General features: G+C 50.3%; 1 long non-coding RNA gene across 1 annotated transcript; it reads left to right on the top strand.

The window, feature by feature from the left end:
• The first annotated feature begins 10,961 nt into the window (after positions 1-10,961).
• On the top strand, positions 10,962-16,934 carry LOC138746379 (uncharacterized). The gene is made up of 4 exons (XR_011346920.1): positions 10,962-11,124; positions 12,226-12,415; positions 13,015-13,095; positions 16,445-16,934. It is a non-coding gene; the product is annotated as an uncharacterized lncRNA (long non-coding RNA).
• Positions 16,935-17,207: the final 273 nt, after the last annotated feature.

The following is a 17,207-nucleotide window of genomic DNA, read 5'->3' as shown; positions in this document are numbered from 1 at the left end:
GTCTACTGTATATCAGCGTTAAATATTCTCCCAACTGTGAACCTGGTGTCACAGTGTCTGATACAGTTTATCGTACATTACTGTTAAACCCGCCATATAAGCTCCAGATAGCGAAATAGGAGTTCTCACATCTGCAGGAACTGGGGATCATTCGTTGCTCCAACAGTCCTTTGGCCTCTCCGCTCCACCTGGTCCCAAAAGCCTCCGATGGCTGGTGCCCCTGCGAAGATTATCGACGGCTTAATGACATGACAGTACCTGACCGTTACCCCATCCCTCACATTCAGGACTTTATGGCCAATCTGCATGGTGTGAGAGTATTCTCCAAGGTCGATCTGGTGTGCGTGTATAATCAAATGCCATTGCACCCCGAGGACATCCCCAAAACGGCCATCATCACCCCCTTCGGCTTGTTCGAATTTTTATGCATGCCTTTCAGGCTCATGAACACCGCCCAGACCTTCCAGCACCTCATGGATACGGTGCGCAGGGATTTGAATTTCGTGTTCATTTATCTGTATGACATTCTTGTCGCCAGCAGAGACTGGGCACAACACAAGTCTCACCTGCACACCCTCTTCTCCCGACTGGCCGAATTCAGCCTAAAGATCAGCGCGGCCAAATACCAGTTTTGTTCAGAAGAAAATTTGGATGGGATGAAACTAATCCAGAATCCATTGCGCAGGATTGGAAAAATTAGATTGAGTGTCTTCAAATACTTGGAAGTTTTGACGTCAACAGACTTTGGAGTGGCCACATTTGCTCAGTTACACCATTTTTCTGATGTAAGTGAAGGTGGTTTTGATCCTATCAGTTACTGAGTCCTGTGAAATAACCAAGTGCGAGTAGATGGTGGATTTGTAATGGGAAAAGCCAGAGTGGCTCCATTAAAGTCAGTCACCAGACCTTGAATGGAATTGACTGCTGCTATTATGGCGAGCCAAATGGACGCTATGTTAAGAAGAGAATTACAGATGGAGTTAGAAGATCCTGTGTTTTGGACTGATAGAACATCAGTGCTTAAATATATTAATAATGAAATCATGAGGTTTCATCTCTTTGTGACTAACAGAGAGAATGAAAACCTGGACAACAACAAATGGCAGATTTACCACAGGACAGAGTTTCACCTGATGAATTTCCATTTACATCTGTGGAAGTTGATTATTTTGGTCCTTTGCAATTAAAGTGAGGACGAAGTGTTGAAAAATGATATGGAGTTATTTTCACTTGTTTGACTATGAGAGCAATTCATATTGAAGTAGCGTCATTGCTTGATACAGACTCTTTTATTAATGTTCTTCGGCGTTTTATTCCTAGACGTGGTCAAGTAAAAGAATTATGTTCTGATAATGGATCTAACTTTAAAGGAGCTGAACGAGAATTATGAAAAGTTATTCAAAATTGGAATCAACATCAAATTAATGATGCATTATTTTAGAAAGAAGTTAATTGGATATTTAATCCACCCATAGTTATGGGTGTGGTACGGGTAAGGGTTAGTTGGTTGTGGAGAACGTTTACAAAGGTCTGTACTGGGCAGTACTGGGCAGCAATGCTTAATGTTGTAATGGATGCGGAAGCTCTGGGAAGGGGTAAGGGAGGGATTGGCCAGGAAGTCTGCAGATGCTGAGTCCGAGGGCAATGACAAACATGCTGGGGAAACTCATGGATAGTTTTGTCAGGAGCAGGTCCTGCATCACCAGTCAAATTGAGTATTTCAAGGAGGTGTCAAAGGAAATAGATGAAGGTCAAGGTCTGTATGTGCTGCACGAAGATTTAGTAAGGTGCTTGACAAGGTCGTCACGGTGGCCTCATTCAGACCGTCGGGAGGCATGGGATCCATGGAGCCCGGGCTGTGTGGATTCAGAATTGGCTTGTCTGCAGTAAACAGAGGGTAGTAGTAGATGGAACAATGACTAGTGGCGCTCCAAATGGATCTGCTCTGGGACCCCTGCTCTTTGTGATTTTTATGAATGATGATGGGAGTGGAAGGGTGGGTATGTCAGGGGATGACACAGAGGTAGAGATGTTTTAGACAGAGTAGAAGGTTGTCATAGGTCATCCAGTTTGCAGAGAAGTGACAGATGGAGTTGAATCCTGTAAATACAGATGTACTTAAACAAGCAACTGGTACAGGTTAATTTCCAGAGTCATTTTCAAGGGCACGAATAAAAGTTATTCCAAAAAAGGTTGGAGACCCATTAAAATTAGCTTCATATAGACCAATATCTTTATTGAATGCGGATTACAAGAACGTGAGGGATGAGCACTTGGTTAATGGCAGGAATATGAACAGTGGGCAGGACAAAGATATATTTAGATCCTGCTCCATAAATCACTCAAGGTTGCTGTGCAAATTGAGAGGGAGTTTCAGATGGTGAATTGTGTGCTGGAGTTCAGGAGTCAGGGAATTGAGTTCAAGAACTGAGAGGTAACGTTGCAGATGTATAAAATTCTAGTCAGACCACACTTGGAATATTGTGTGCATTTCTGGGACGAGAAGACCAGAGGACGTCTAAATAAGGTGAGAGGAGGGAACTTTAGGCAAGATGTGAGGGGGACATTTTATTCACACAGAATGTAGTGGGTGGCTGGAATGCATTGCCAGGGGTAGTAGTGGAGGCTGGTCTCAAAAAAGGCATGAAAATGATTTTAATATAGGGACAGGAATAAAAGAAAAACAGAAGGTACTGGTGAGAGGGAGGGAAGAGTAATATTGTTGTGGGGTAGGTTCAGATGGGTCAGCTGAAGGGACTCGACTGATCCATCCATGATTTGTCCAACATCTTGCTGCCATGTCATGGTGAACCAGTGTGTTGCCTGATGGAGATACGTGATTCCGAGCTCTGCAGATATAGATTGTGGTTTTCTCCATAACACACTTCCTCAGGTAGAGCAGAGGAAGGGAAAGGCCCTAGTGTGCAGGGGTAGGGAGGGGAGTGATGGGGGAAGAGTTGGGGCCCTCAAAAGTCATCGTGACCAGGCCTCGGAGACGGCATCTCTATCACTTGTATTTCTCTTCCCAGGAGAAGGAGCGATCTCAGAGACAAGACACGAGTCCAGAAGAACCTCGCATCCCAGCTGAACAGAGGACGGACAACATCATGATGACCTGAAGCCCTCCCCTGCTTCTCCCTCTGGCCCTGCCAAATCCATTCCCCACCTCTTCCATATCCCTTCACCCACTTCCCCCCCCCCCCATTTCTCCCCTACCTCTCCTCCATTCCAACCCCCTCCCGCTCACCTTCCCCTTCACATACCCTCACACCTATGCCCTAACCTCAGCCCTCCTCCCTTCACCTCCCCTTCCACTCCTCTTCCCCTCCTCCCCTTCCCCTCCTCCCCTTCCCCTCCTCCCCTTCCCCTCCTCCCCTTTGCCTCCCCTTCCCCTCCTCCCCTTCCCCTCCTACCCTTCCCCTCCTCCCCTTCCCCTCCTCCCCATCCCATCCTCCCCTTCCCCTCCTCCCCTTCCCCTCTTCCCTTTCCCCTCCCCTCCCCTTCCTACCCCTAACTTAGAATTAAGATAAGGGTCAGGGACAGGTAGAGGTACAGTTAGGTTTAGGGTTAGGAGATGTGGGCTCAGGTTAGGTCGAGGTTTATGGTTAGGTTTAGAGTTCGGGGAAGTGGGCTTGTGTTAGGTTTAGGGGAAGGGGGTAGGAGGAGGAGGTAGAGGTGGGGTGTGAGTTGGGGTTAGGGGAAGGTGGGTAGGATTAGGGTTGGGTTTAGGGGACAGCATAGGGATAGGCTTAGGGGACAGGATGGAAATAAGAGTTAGGGTTGGGGACATGGTGTAGTGTTTAAGGGTATCGGTAGTGTTAAGGTTAAGGTTAGGGTTTGTTAGGGGTTAGGGTTAGGTTGGGGAGGGGAGCGGGGGAGGCGAGCGAGGCACGGAAAATGGGGAGGTGATAGGGAAGGGAATTGGCAGGGGAATGAGGAGGGGTACGGTGTAGAGGAAATGCGAGTTGAACGGAGGAAGGCATCCCTACCCCCTCCCCTTCCCACCCCTTCCCCCACATTATCCCTGCCTCTCCTCTCCTTCCAGAGGAAGCCAGGCCTCATTCGGCCAGAACCTCCCTGTGGTTTCAGAGCCTCCGTTTCAGGATGTGCCTTCGACGCTTGCCGCTGGACAGACATCTTGTCTCTTGATTCATTCTATGCCATTGATATTAAATTTACAAATGGTTTGGTCTTTCAAAGCTTGAACTCAAAAGGCTGGTTCAGATAGACAACATAGAAAAAGGCCCTTCGGCCCCTCTCTCCTGCTGGCTGAGCTTTTGTAATCAGTCCATTTTCCTCTCCCCCTTTTCATTCTTAGATCCCATCCAGCTCATGTTGCCTTGTCAATCTTACGGCCTGTGGGAAGAAGCTATTTCCCTCCCTGGCTTCTCTGCTTTTATTCCTCCATATCTCCTTCCTGATGGCAGGGGGACAAAGATGCTCTGTGCTGGATATCTGTGAGTCTATTTTCAGAGCCCATCCCTGCAAAAAATCAGGGGTCCCCTACCTTGAGGTTCCACCCATGTTGCCTCTCCCTCAGCACTCTCTCGTCAAAACACAACTGTACCCTCCTTCCCCTCCTCTGCCATGTCTCAGTATCCCGCTGACAATTCCAGACAGCTGCCATGTCTACACCCTCCCCCACCTGCTATCGAATGCCCTGCATCCTCCTTCGCCGTTGGTTTCCTCCTGTTATCAGGCATCAGGATGGACCCCACCCTGTTGAAACTACCTGTATTCTCACTGATCTCTCTGCACCTCTGCCCTCCATCCAGGAGTCTTGGTTGTCTTGTGGGGATGGTGAGCAGTAAGGAGACCTCCAGTTCCAGGAGACAGGGAGAACCACAGAGATGCCCAACTCAGTCAATTGGGTAGAACCTGGTCATCAGGTGTAAGGAGCTCTCGGTACTGCTGCATGTGGGGCAGGTGTGGCCATCCCCACACCTCCACCCTGTCAATTCCCAAAACACATTTCCTATTCATGTGGGAGTCCAAAATGGATAGGGTCTGGAGGACCATGTACGTCGTCAATCAATGGGGGCATAACCCTAACCAGCATGGCTATTGTGCATGGCTGTGCTTGGAAACAAAGTGCAAGGGCACCAAAAACCGCTATGTGCTGAGGTTCGACCTGGCTCAGGTGTTGCGAAAGATTGGTCTGGCCCTGATGCCACACAATGTCCTAGTCAGCAGGACTTTGGCCCATCACCTTCATGGGAATGCTTGCATAGACAAACACTATTGACCACAGGGCCATCAGGCAGTGGACAGCATGGAATTCCTGCTGACACAGAGACTGGGACTTGATGAGATACTGTGGGGTGGTCCCCTGAGCAGAGCATCGAGAGACAGACATCCAGAACTGCTGGAAGACCAGAAACTCAGTGAAAGATGCCCTTTGGTCTGCCTGAAACCCAGATAAGAGAAGCAAACACTAGAAGCCCAAAGCAAAGGGAGGAAGCTTTAGGGGCAATATCAGGGGTACTTGTTTTTACACAGAGTTGTGGGTGCCAGGAATGACTTGCCAGGAGTGGTGATGAAGGCTGAAATATTAGCGGCATTTAAGGGCTTCTTGGACACATGAATGAAGGAAACATAGAAGATAGGAGCAGGAGTAGGTCATTCGACCCTTCGAGCCTGCTCCGCCATTCAACGAGATCATGGCTGATCTTAAAGTTCAGTACCCCATCCCCGCCTTCTCTCCGTAACCTTTAATACCCTTATACTGAAGAAATATATCTAATTCCCTCTTAAATATATTTAATGAACCTGCCTCTACTGCCCTCTGTGGCAATGAATTCCACAGATTCACCACCCTCTGGGTAAAGAAATTCCTCCTCATCTCGTTCCTAAATGGTTTGCGTATTATCCTCAAATCATGGCCCCAGGTTCTGGATTTTCCCATCCTTGGAAACATCCCATCTGCATCCATTCTGTCCAGTACTGCCAGAATTTTATATGTCTCTATGAGATCCCCTCTCAATCTTCTAAACTCCAGCGAGTACAATCCCAATTTCCGCAATCTTTCCTCATAAGTCATTCCTGCCATTCCTGGTATCAGCCTGGTGAATCCCCTCTGCACTCCCTCCATAGCAAGAATGGAGGTTTATGAAGGAGGAAGGGTCTAGTTTTTATTTTGCTTGGAATTGATAGGTCAGCACAACATCGAGGTCCGAAGGGCATAACTGTTCGACGTTAACCTGCTGGTCTTTTAGGACATGGAGATGTGGGTGAGGGAACGCTGCCCACCGGCCTATTCCAGGTTGCTGAGAGATGCACTGAGGCTTGGCGCAGCCAACACGAGGGAGCTGTGGGTAAGGACTCTAATCCTCCGGGTCTTGAGGGGCGGAGACTAAGGGGAACCCCTTCAACCACAGAGTGCAGGGAGTAACCACAAGGTGTCAAAGTGGTGGAATGACGCTAAACAGAGAACGTGTGCAGTGAAGGGAATATAGGCATGCAACACGAGGATGAGAAAAGACATGGAACAGTTGTCCTCTTGGTCAATAATTTTAGAATAAAGTTAATTTTGGGGTGAAAAAGAGAAAAGCCCGAACTCAGTCACCGTTGTTTCATGAGATACATTCTCCTATCCAGGAAAGCTCCTCTGTACCCGTTCAAATTGAACCCGAGGAAACTGTATTCATGGTGGAAACCTCTGCAAACACACAACTGGACCTACGCACAGAGAGACAAATGATACACGTGCAGTCCCTCCCAAAAAAGAAATAAATTCTGTTGAATCAATAGCAGAGTCATGGAGTCTTTGACTGAGCCGATCATCCATCATTCTCCATTCTCACTGCTCGCAGGAAGAATCTGTTTCTGGGCCTGGTGCTCCTGGCTCCGATATTCCTCGACCTCTTTCCTGATGAGAAGAGCTGCCAAATGCTGTGGGCAGGTGGAAGGGATCCTCGACGACGTTGACAATGAACCTGGTTTATCCCATTGATATTTGGGATGGGTGGGTTGGGGGGAGAGAGTCCCCATGATCCTATCTGCCACTCGTGGTCCTGTTGATCATTTAAAAAAAAAAATTATAAACTTAAAACCACAACAAATTCACACTATTAATAATAATGTTCATCTAATGTGTGGCATCTATAAAAGAAAGAATAAAGACACCACACCCCACCCCCATCCCCAATATCCTAACCCCTCCCCTTCTCGCCTCAACAGAAGTGTCTGTTACTTTAAAGTTTCATTGAATAAACGGAGGCCTTCAGGTGAAGGGGTGTGTCAGGGTTTCATGTAAATATCCACACCCACCCTTGGTAAATATGGGCTCCATATTCTTCTGACATATCAAGTTGGAGTGGCCTGTTAACCGAGACACGAGCCACTACACTAGAGAGCCGAAAAACACGCTGACAGCGCAGACCCCGTTGGGGCCAATGCCCTTCATCCCAGGGGACGACCCACATGGTGGGAAACAATGAGCAACGGGAGGATCGCCTTCCAACCCGAGGCTGAAGCTGCCTGTTCAAGCAACTTATCTTCCACTTCCACTTCTTGGGTGCATGTCAGTCTTTCCAGACTTCGCGGGAGCGCGCCTGCTACAGTGGTGACCTCAGCAGGACCCAGCCCTTCAGTTGGACGTGAAGATCACGGTCCAGGCGGCTCTTCAGATGGTTTGGTTGAAGCTGTCAACGTTCTGGATGTCGCAGCCACACGTGGGGTTCAAACAGGCCAAGGACCAGTTCCACCTCCAGGAGATCACCGCTGATGACATCCATTACTCCTCCATGATGTTCTTGCTCATCAGGACATGGCAGCAAGGCTCATCGACTTCCGACATCAGCCTCCCGAGCAAGGCAAATAGGATGCCCTCAAGGAGCTCTTAACCCGCACCTTCAGCCCACGCCTTCATCCTCCACCTCATTCTGTTCCTGCTCTCACTGTCACATGGCCCAGACAGTCATCCCAACATGACTCCCTTTGTTCTATTTCTTTTCAGCTCTCACCAAATGCCCTGGACCCACTTTTCAGGAACTTTTCCCTCTTCCTCCCTATGTCATTGGTATCTCCATGTACCACAAACTCTGGCCCACTTTAGGATGTCTTGAACACCAGTAGCAACACCACAGACACTGGAACCAGGGAGGCACCACCTGGAAAAGGTCCAGGGTCCTTGTCCAACAGTCTTTTTCCTGAGCATCCAGGCAGCAGAGAAATATCAATGGTTGCTCAAAGCAAAATCCTCATTGCGGTGCCCACCAACAAGTTGAGGCACAAAGGTTTGTGGGTCTTTTGGGTTACTGGTGCCAACATATTCCCCATTTCACCCTGCCCCTCCATCTACTGTACAATGTTGCCCAGAAAAAAAACTCTCCGCTTCATTGAAGACCTGAACAACAAATGGCTTCTTAAATGGCAAAACACACTGTTGAACACCACTGCCACTGACCACAAGCACCCCCCATCCCCTCAAAACTGGAAGACCCTTTGAATGACTTGTCTCTGCCATGAAGACAATGGCCTAGTGGAGCCTCGAGCAAAAGAGGCAAGGTCTCCGAGTCCCACACAGCTTCTGGTTCAATTCCCTCCTGGAAGCTGCCTCCCGCGACTCCCCATCTGAGTGTCAGATGCTCGCCTGCTCACCACAGAGAACCAGATGGCAGCAGAGACAGTCACACTCCAGCCACACTTCCCCAACATGTGATGGGTTAAATCTGCGGATGCCACTCACAGCGGACCAAAGAAGTGGTACATGGCAGACCGCACAGAGGCCGGGCCCGAAGGGCTGAGCCACTTGCAAGAACAGATCATGTCCTGCCCGAAAGTGACAGCCTCCCACCTGAATGACCCCGAGAAGAGCTTGGCACCATGGCCTGGGGCAAACCGTTCAACATCCTCAATGCTGGACAGCAGGAAAAAGCTTGGTTTACTGAGGGCTCCGGCTGATGGAGGTGCGAAAAACAGCGGTGTAAGGTGGGAGCGCTCCAGCCCACCACAGAAAAAGTACTGACACAAGAGGGTGAGGTGGAGGGGAGAGCCAACTGTCCAAGCTGGCAACTGTGGCACTGATCCGAAAAGGGACAACCAGGCGGGCCCAGGAGCCTCTTTTCCGATTAGTGCCACAGGATTTCTGGGCTGTGCCAAACAGCACGTCAGTGTGGATGGGTCGGCGGCAGGAAACAGGGAGGCAGATCCATGGATGCCTGCTCTGAGGACAACAGCACTGGCAGATCTTCTGAGAGGTGGAACAACAAAAGAATAGTCAGGGTCCATCACGTGGATGGACACACGTCTAGGAAAACCGCTGAAGCTGACGCGATGCCACTGTGGACTGAGCTGCTCAAATATGCTCTGCCACTATTTTCCCCAAGCAGAGTGACCCCGGAGCCTTGGCAGCATTGGTGCATCATAAATTTGGGCATATGGGGGAACTATGATGGACAGAGGATCTGGGGGTCTCATGATGTTGCAAGAACTGTGATGGCCATATGCCCTATTTGTCAGCAATTAAAACCAAGGGCCACATTCGCTGGGGTTCGGGAGCTGGCCAAGTCTGATAAATTGACCATATCAGGCCTCTCCCCTGCCAAAATAAAAAGTGATATGTTCTCACGATGGTCAGCACATACTCGGATATCTTGCCAGCGGGCCAATCAAGCACCATTTAAGCGTGCTCCATATGTGGAATACCCTATCGGGTAACGTCCGACCAGCAATGGGTGGTGACGCCAAGTATTTGGGGCCACCTGCATATCCCCTACCACCCACAGGCATCCAAGATCAATGAGTGAATGAATGACCTGTTCAAGGTATCGTATGTGACAAGTTGATTGTCAAGTCTTCTCTCCACGAGTGGTTGCAAGTGTATCGATTAATCCAGCGAGTTTGTGTCTGTGTGTGTCTTTTACTCCTCATGCGACTTCACTACATGTCAATAAAAGACAACTGTGTTCAAATTCTCCACCCTTGGGACCCCTCGAATCAGTTTCACACACATAATAATTGGTGCAGTGAGCAGGGTCCTTTGAGTTCTGACTGAACACAGCTGCAGTGGAGATGCTTTGGAATCGGGACAGGAAATCTAGTGCAGGCAGGGAGAACAAGAACTGCGGGTGGACTGACATGGGTGCAGGGTTTGGGAGCTTGGCAAGCATGCTGGCGGACCACGGCAAACTGGTAGACTGGTCCAAGCTCCTGGATCCACATCTTGAGAAAATAGGTCACCACGTGTTGTCCCACTTCAAGAAGTCAGGGTTCCCAAAATTTAAGGGGAATCAGAGGGTGCCTTTTGACTGCCAGTGTTTCTCCTGAGAAACCAATGTGAGATCATAGAAAGGAAAGATTTGGAGAGGGCCCAGGAAAATAAGGAGATAAAGGTGGTCCAGCAGTGCTGCTGTGCACTGCAGGAGGCAGCACAGACTCCCCCAACCTGAGCCACTGATGTCGAGATGAGAGGGACAGAGGTAGCCAACAGGCATGCCGATCAAGGTCAGACTCCCCACCCCCCACACCCCCAGTGAGTGAGTTTGTACTGGCCATGGAGCGATTAGCCGAGGCCATTTGCCAGGATTCAGGCATTAAAGGTTTCAGAACAGGCCAGGAAGAGCATGAAATCAATTTATTTGCAGAAGTTGTTCTGATATATCTGACAGACCCGACACACTCATTGCCCAAGTTGTGCTCCACCCTGGAGGACTATGGGGAGATCTCTGGGTGTAAGTTCTTTTGGGATATGTGCAAAATCATGTCACTTAGGAAGGGGGATTAGAGCCAATGTCAAGAAAATAGTCAACAAATGTGGAGGAAAAATGGAATCAAATATCTAGGAGTTAGAATAGATAACAACGAGTAATTTAGACCAACTGAATTATTCTCCCCTTGCTTGGGAAAATTGAGGAGGATTTAAATGGTTGGATGTCCCTGCCCATTACACTAGTGGTGTCACAGAGAGGGGAGGTGTCACAGAGGGGGGAGATGATGACACAGAGGGGGTGATGATGTCACTGCATGGGGCAGCCATAGCTGAGTCGTGCCATGGCACAGCAACATGCGAAAGATGCCTCTCCTGGAAGGGGATTCTGGCCTGCATGTCGGAGTAGGACTCTGTCTCATCCCAGAGACCCTCTGATCAACAGAGTTGTGTTTGGAAGCACCCTGCACCAATGGGTGAGATAAAGAGCCTGTTACAGGCTCCCCTACTGGGACAGAGCCTCCTCTGGCACCATCCTTTACCCAGTGTGGGCGGAGAGAATGGAGGCTGCATTTAATCCCCTCTCCCCATCCTGAGTGCAGGGCACTTTATGAGGCAGCTGGAGGGGACTGGGGAGGGGAGAACAATGGCATGTGAGGGGATACAGGGATGGGGTCTATCGGAGTGGAGGGGAGAACGAAGGAATGGGATTTCATCAGGGGCTAATGTCAAGGGTGATTGGATCAGAGGTATGGGACATAGGGTTGAGCTGGGGGGATGGGGTGCGAGGGGACGGAAGGCACTGGGGAAACCATGGGGGTGGTGTTGGGTGGGGGATCAGAGTGTGGTAGAGGAATCGGGGCAGGGGAGAGTGTGAGGTGTCTGAGGGAGAAGAGAAGTTGCGAGGGGGATGGAAGGTAGACCTTTCAACAGAAATGGGACAGAGCTCCCCCTCCACCTGGAATGGGATCTGTCCACTGAGAGACAGGACCGCTCCTCCACCCACCCCCACCCCCCCAGGGTTACAAGATCCCTTCCACCCTTGCATACACCCCCACACCCCCCAAACCGGGATAGGATTCTTTCCCCCAGTGGACCTGGATCAAGGTGCTAGAAAGTGTTTCTGCTGCGGCGGACCCAACAGAGTTGAGGGACGAAGCATGGGTCTATCTCCGCACCACCTGCTCCCTCATGCGACGAGGTCTCGCTTGCATCATGGAAGATCACGGTGTTGCTGAGCTTCTGGGAATGTGGAGGGCTTCTGCTAAACCCGTGGTGGGGTTCAGAGTGCTTCATCTCCCCGGGACGTGCTCTCATGGAGGGAGGGTTGTAGACAAAGTGAACGGCTGCGGAACTGGCCTCAGTCTGAGGAGAGTGATCAAAGAGGGACCTGGGGTGGCAATATTTCTACTGAGAGGCTGGAAAGAACCACCAGAGGATCAATTCTGACATTTAGGTGATCCTTGGAAGGGAGTTAGAGGGAGGGGTAGAGACTAACTTGGACAGCAAGGCTGGGTTGGGATAAATGACCTGTTGTGTACCCTCTGGGTGTGTAAATGCTGCTGCTTCTGCCCCAGAGGACATGGCAATAAGGTCACAACAGAGGTGGCCACACCGTGTCATGGACCCAACGTCCCCAAGGTGGTGTCCTGCACAGATGATAAAATCATCGACAATGGATCTTTCGGTGGGGTGTACCAGGCAAGGCTGGTGGACTCCGGAGAGCTGATTGCCATCAAGAAGATCTTGCAGGACAAGAGATTCAAGGTGAGGGGGAGGAGCAGTTGTGTGGAAATGGAAATCCCTGATATTTAACTTTAGGCCTACACCACGTTCACAGGCCCTTGCGACACATGAGCCTGTTTCACACAATTACACCCAATTGACAAACACCCCAAACACATTTTTGAAGGGTGGGTGGAAAGAGGAGCATCTGACAGAGACCAAGGCAGCCATGGGGTTTGGAAACAGCGAAAGTCACACAAACCTACAACAGCACCCCCCTCCCCACACACAACCCCCCACCCCACACACACACACACACACACACACACACACACACACACACACACAGCTGGCAAATATCAGAGATTTTCTGCAAATTAATTGTTTAGTAGAAGCTGGGAAAATAATCATAAAAACTGAAATGATACTTCATTGAACCCCCTGATGAGTCCCCACTCCAGCGACACGAAAAGTCCCCCCCACTGACTCTCGAAAAGTCCCCCACTTCGGCCTCCCTAGGAGTTCCCCACCTCTGACCTCTTGACGAATCTCCTCCCCGCCTCCCCCCTCAACTTGGACAAGTCGCCGCTCAGGGCCCCGACCCATCGCCCAGCCTTGCTGATGTTCCTCTCTCACCATAGAACCGCAAACTGCAGATCGTGCGAAAGTTGGATCACACCATCATCGTCGCTCTTCTCAACTTCTACTCCTCTGTAGTCAAGGTAAGATCCACCTGCACCCACCCCACCCCCACTCTGATGCATTTCATTTGCTGCTACCTTCCCCTTTCCTTCAATCGATCTGTCTCGGTGCAGCCTCTCTGTTGCCTCCATCCTGCCCCTCTGACCAGTGCCGACTCTTTGACGCTGGCTGCCCTGCTCCTCACCCATTAACTCATGACCTCTTGCCATTTCAATTCCAGACAGCAGCAGCCAAGACCACAAGACAAAGTCGCCAAATTCGGCCACTCAGCCCCTCCAGTCTGTTTCCCCAATTCATTTCACGAATGTATTTTCCCCCATAACTCACTTCCACAGAACCTTTTGGTGCCCTTCCAAATCAACGCCTGCTCTGAATCGTCCCAACAACTCAGCCTCCACATGTTCGACCCCAGCCAACACCCGGCTGCAAACATGTCTCATCTTGAAACGTCAATGGTTTTTCTCTCCCGGTGAATCCTTGCCTCACTAGGGAGGGCGGTCAGAGCTGCACATTTTGTGCAGCCTCACCAGAAGCCGAATGATGGGGCAGCGGACGGGTCCACTACGGCCTGTTGACGCTCTGCTCGCTGAGCCCTTGGATTCATGCCATGTTGTGTTGAGCAGTGGGGGCATCAGGCCAACAGAGAGCAGGAGGGGCTGGCACTCCAGTTGGGAGAGGCACGGGGTGTTGGAGGGTAAATCCAGCTGACATGTGTGTATTGTGTCCAAGAGAAAGAGGAGGTTTATTTGAATCTGGGTCTGGACTATGTTCCCGAGACGGTTCACTACATGGCCCAGCACTTCAACAAGGCCAAGCAGCCCATTCCCATGATCTACATCAGGTGGTTGTGGGTCTGGGTGGTCAAGTTGTCCACTGGGGCAAGCTTGGATGGTGGGGTTGGAGGATATGAAGGAGTTTACTGGCTAAGTCTCGCTGGGGACTGGATATCGATGAAGGGTGCATGAGGGTCTCAATGGGTATTGGTGAGGAGAGAAAGGGTAGTGAGGGGAGAGGGGTGGAGAGGATGATGAGGATGGATGTTGATTGGCAGGGAGGGGCCCTTCACCCACCTCCCCTTACCCTCAGGATCCAGACCCGGCCAGTGTGGAGGCAGAGTGGGTCATGTTATATCGTTGTGTTGCCAGATGTTCATGTACCAGCTGTAGCAGAGCATGGCCTACTACCATCCTCAGGGGGTTTTCCATTGAGACATCAAGCCCCAGAAGATGCTGGTAGATCCCGAGATGGCCTTCTTATTGCTCCTTTATTTCGGCAGGTAGATCTACCCATGTCTGTCCGTTCACCACCTCAACGTGGTCCTGATCCCTCTCCCCAACACGGCCTTGTCCCCTCCCCACCAGCTCTCACCCCTCTCCCACCAGCTCTCTCCCCTCCTCCCTCTCCCAACTTGCCCCTTCCACAGCTTAATAACTTATTCTAAATAAGATTGTGGGGGGCTTAGATGGAATGAACAGCCAGAAACCTTTCCTAAAGTGTCAGGTGCAAATCTCAGAGTGCATCCGCTTTAGGTGAGGGGAGATTTTTTTTATGCAGAGAGTTGTGAGAGCTTTGAATGCGTCACCGGAGAAAGTGGTAGCGGTTGGTAGAATAGGTACATATAAAAGTCTCTGAGACGAGCATGTGTATGTGAGGGAACAGAATTTTTACATGATAGAGGAATTTGGGGATATGGCGAGAAGGCAGGGTAGGTCGAGTGAGGTCATAAATTAGATCAGCCATGATCGTATTGAATGGCGGAGCAGGCTCGATAGGCCATTTTTGTCCTACTCCTGTTCCCACTTCCTATGTTCCTATGGGTGTGGTACAGGTAAAGGTTGTGGAGAACATTTACAAAGGTCAGTACAGCCTTTATGGGCCAAAGGGCCTGTACTGGGCAGCAATGCTTAATGTTCTAATGGATGCGGAAGCTCTGGGAAGGGGTAAGGGAGGAACTGGCCAGGAAGTCTGCAGATTCTGGGGCCGAGGGCAATGCCCAAACATGCTGGGCAAACTCATGGATAGTTTTGTGAGGAGCAGGTCCTGCTTCACGAGTCAAATTGAGTTTTTCGAGGAGGTGTCAAAGGAAATAGATGAAGGTCAAGGTCTGTATGTGCTGCACGAGGATTTTAGTAAGGTGCTTGACAAGGTCCCCACGGTGGCCTCATTCAGAATGTCCGGAGGCATGGGATCCATGGAGCCTTGGCTGTGTGGATTCAGAATTGGCTTGTCTGCAGAAAACAGAGGGTAGTAGTAGATGGAACAATGACTAGTGGCACTCCAAAGGGATCTGCTCTGGGACCCCTGCTCTTTGTGATTTTTATGAATGATGATGGGAGTGGAAGGGTGGGTACGTCAGGGGATGTCACAGAGGTAGAGATGTTGGAGACAGTTTAGAAGGTTGTCATAGGTCATCCAGTTTGCAGAGAAGTGACAGATGGAGTTCAATCCTGTCAATCAGATGTACTTAAATAAGCAACTGGTCCAGGTTTATTTCCAGAGTAATTTTCAAGGGCACGAATAACAGTTATTCCAAAGAAGGTTGGAGACCCATTAAAAGTAGCTTCATATAGACCAATATCTTCATTGAATGCGGATTACAAGAATGTGTGGGCAGAGCACTTGGTTAATGGCAGGTTTATGAACAGTGTGCAGGACAGAGAAATATTTAGATCCTGCTCCATATATCACTCAAGGTTGCTGTGCAAATTGAGAGGGAGTTTAAGATGGTGTATTGTGTGCTGGCCTTCAGGAGTCAGGGGATTGAGTTCAAAAACCGAGAGGTATCGTTGCAGATGTATAAAATTCTCGTCAGACCACACATGGAATATTGTGTGCATTTCTGGGTCGAGAATACCAGAGGACGTCTAAATAAGGTTAGCTGAGGGAAATTTATGCAAGACGTGATGGGTACATTTTATTCACACAGAATGTAGTGGGTGGCTGGAATGCATTGTCGGGGTACTAGCGGAGACTGGTCCAAAAAAGGCATGAAAAGGATTTTAATATGGACAGGAATTAAAGAAAAATGGAGGGTACTGGTGTGAGGGAGGGGACGGTAACATTGTTGTGGGGTAGGTTCAGCTGGATCAGCTGAACGGTCTCGACTAATCCATCCATGATTGTCTAGCATCTTGCTGCCATATCGTGGAGAACCAGGGTGTTGCCTGATGGACACACGTTGCTCTGAGCTCTGCAGAGAGAGATCGTGGTTTTAGCCAAAACACACTTTCTCAGGTAAAGCAGAGGAAGGGGAAAGGCTCCAGTGTTTATGGGTAGGGGGGGATGATGGGGGAAGAGTTGGGACCCTCCAAAGTCATTGTGATCAGGCCTCAGAGATAGTATCTCTATCACTCGTATTTCTCTTCCCAGGGGAAGGAGCGATCTTAGAGACAAGACACGAGTCCAGAAGAACCTCGCATCCCAGCTGAACAGAGGACGGACAACATCATGATGGCCTGAACCCCTCCCCTTCTCCCTCTGGCCCTGCCAACCCCATTCCCTGCCTCTTCCATGTCCCTTCACCCACTTCCCCTCTTCTCCTCTACCCCTCCTCCATCCCAACCCCCTCCCGCTCACCTTCCCCTTCCCCTGCCCTCACACCTATGCCCTAACCCCAGCCCTCCACTCCACCTCCCCCTTCCCCTCCACCCTTCCCTTCCCCTTTCCCCCTCCACTTCCCCTCCCCCATCCCCTGCCCTAACCCTCCCCCTTCCCCTCCCCTTCTCCTCCTCCCCTTCCCCTCCCCCTTCCCTTTCCCCTTCCTACCCCTAACCTAGGGGAAGGAGGGGGAGGGGAAGGGGGTAGGAGAAAGGGGGTAGTGGAAGGGGGTAAGGGTAGGGGTTGTGGTAAGGGGTAGGGTAGGGGGTAGTGGTAGGGGGTGCGGGGATGGGGAAGGGGTAGGAGGTAGGGTTAGGGGAAGTGGGTAGGTTGTAAGGGATAGGGTAGGGGAAGTGGTAGGGGGTGCAGGTATGGGGAAGGGGTAGTAGGTAGGGTTAGGGGAAGGGGGTAGGTTGTAAGGGATAGGGTAGGGGTTAGTTGTAGGGGGTGCGGATATGGGGAAGGGGTAGGAGGTATGGTTAGGAGAAGGGGGTAGTTGTAGGGGGTGCGGGTATGGGGAAGGGGTAGGAGGTAT

Source organism: Narcine bancroftii, chromosome 11 (assembly GCF_036971445.1).
Source record: "Narcine bancroftii isolate sNarBan1 chromosome 11, sNarBan1.hap1, whole genome shotgun sequence".
Lineage (NCBI taxonomy): Eukaryota > Metazoa > Chordata > Chondrichthyes > Torpediniformes > Narcinidae > Narcine > Narcine bancroftii.
This window is presented reverse-complemented; position numbering and strand designations above follow the sequence as displayed.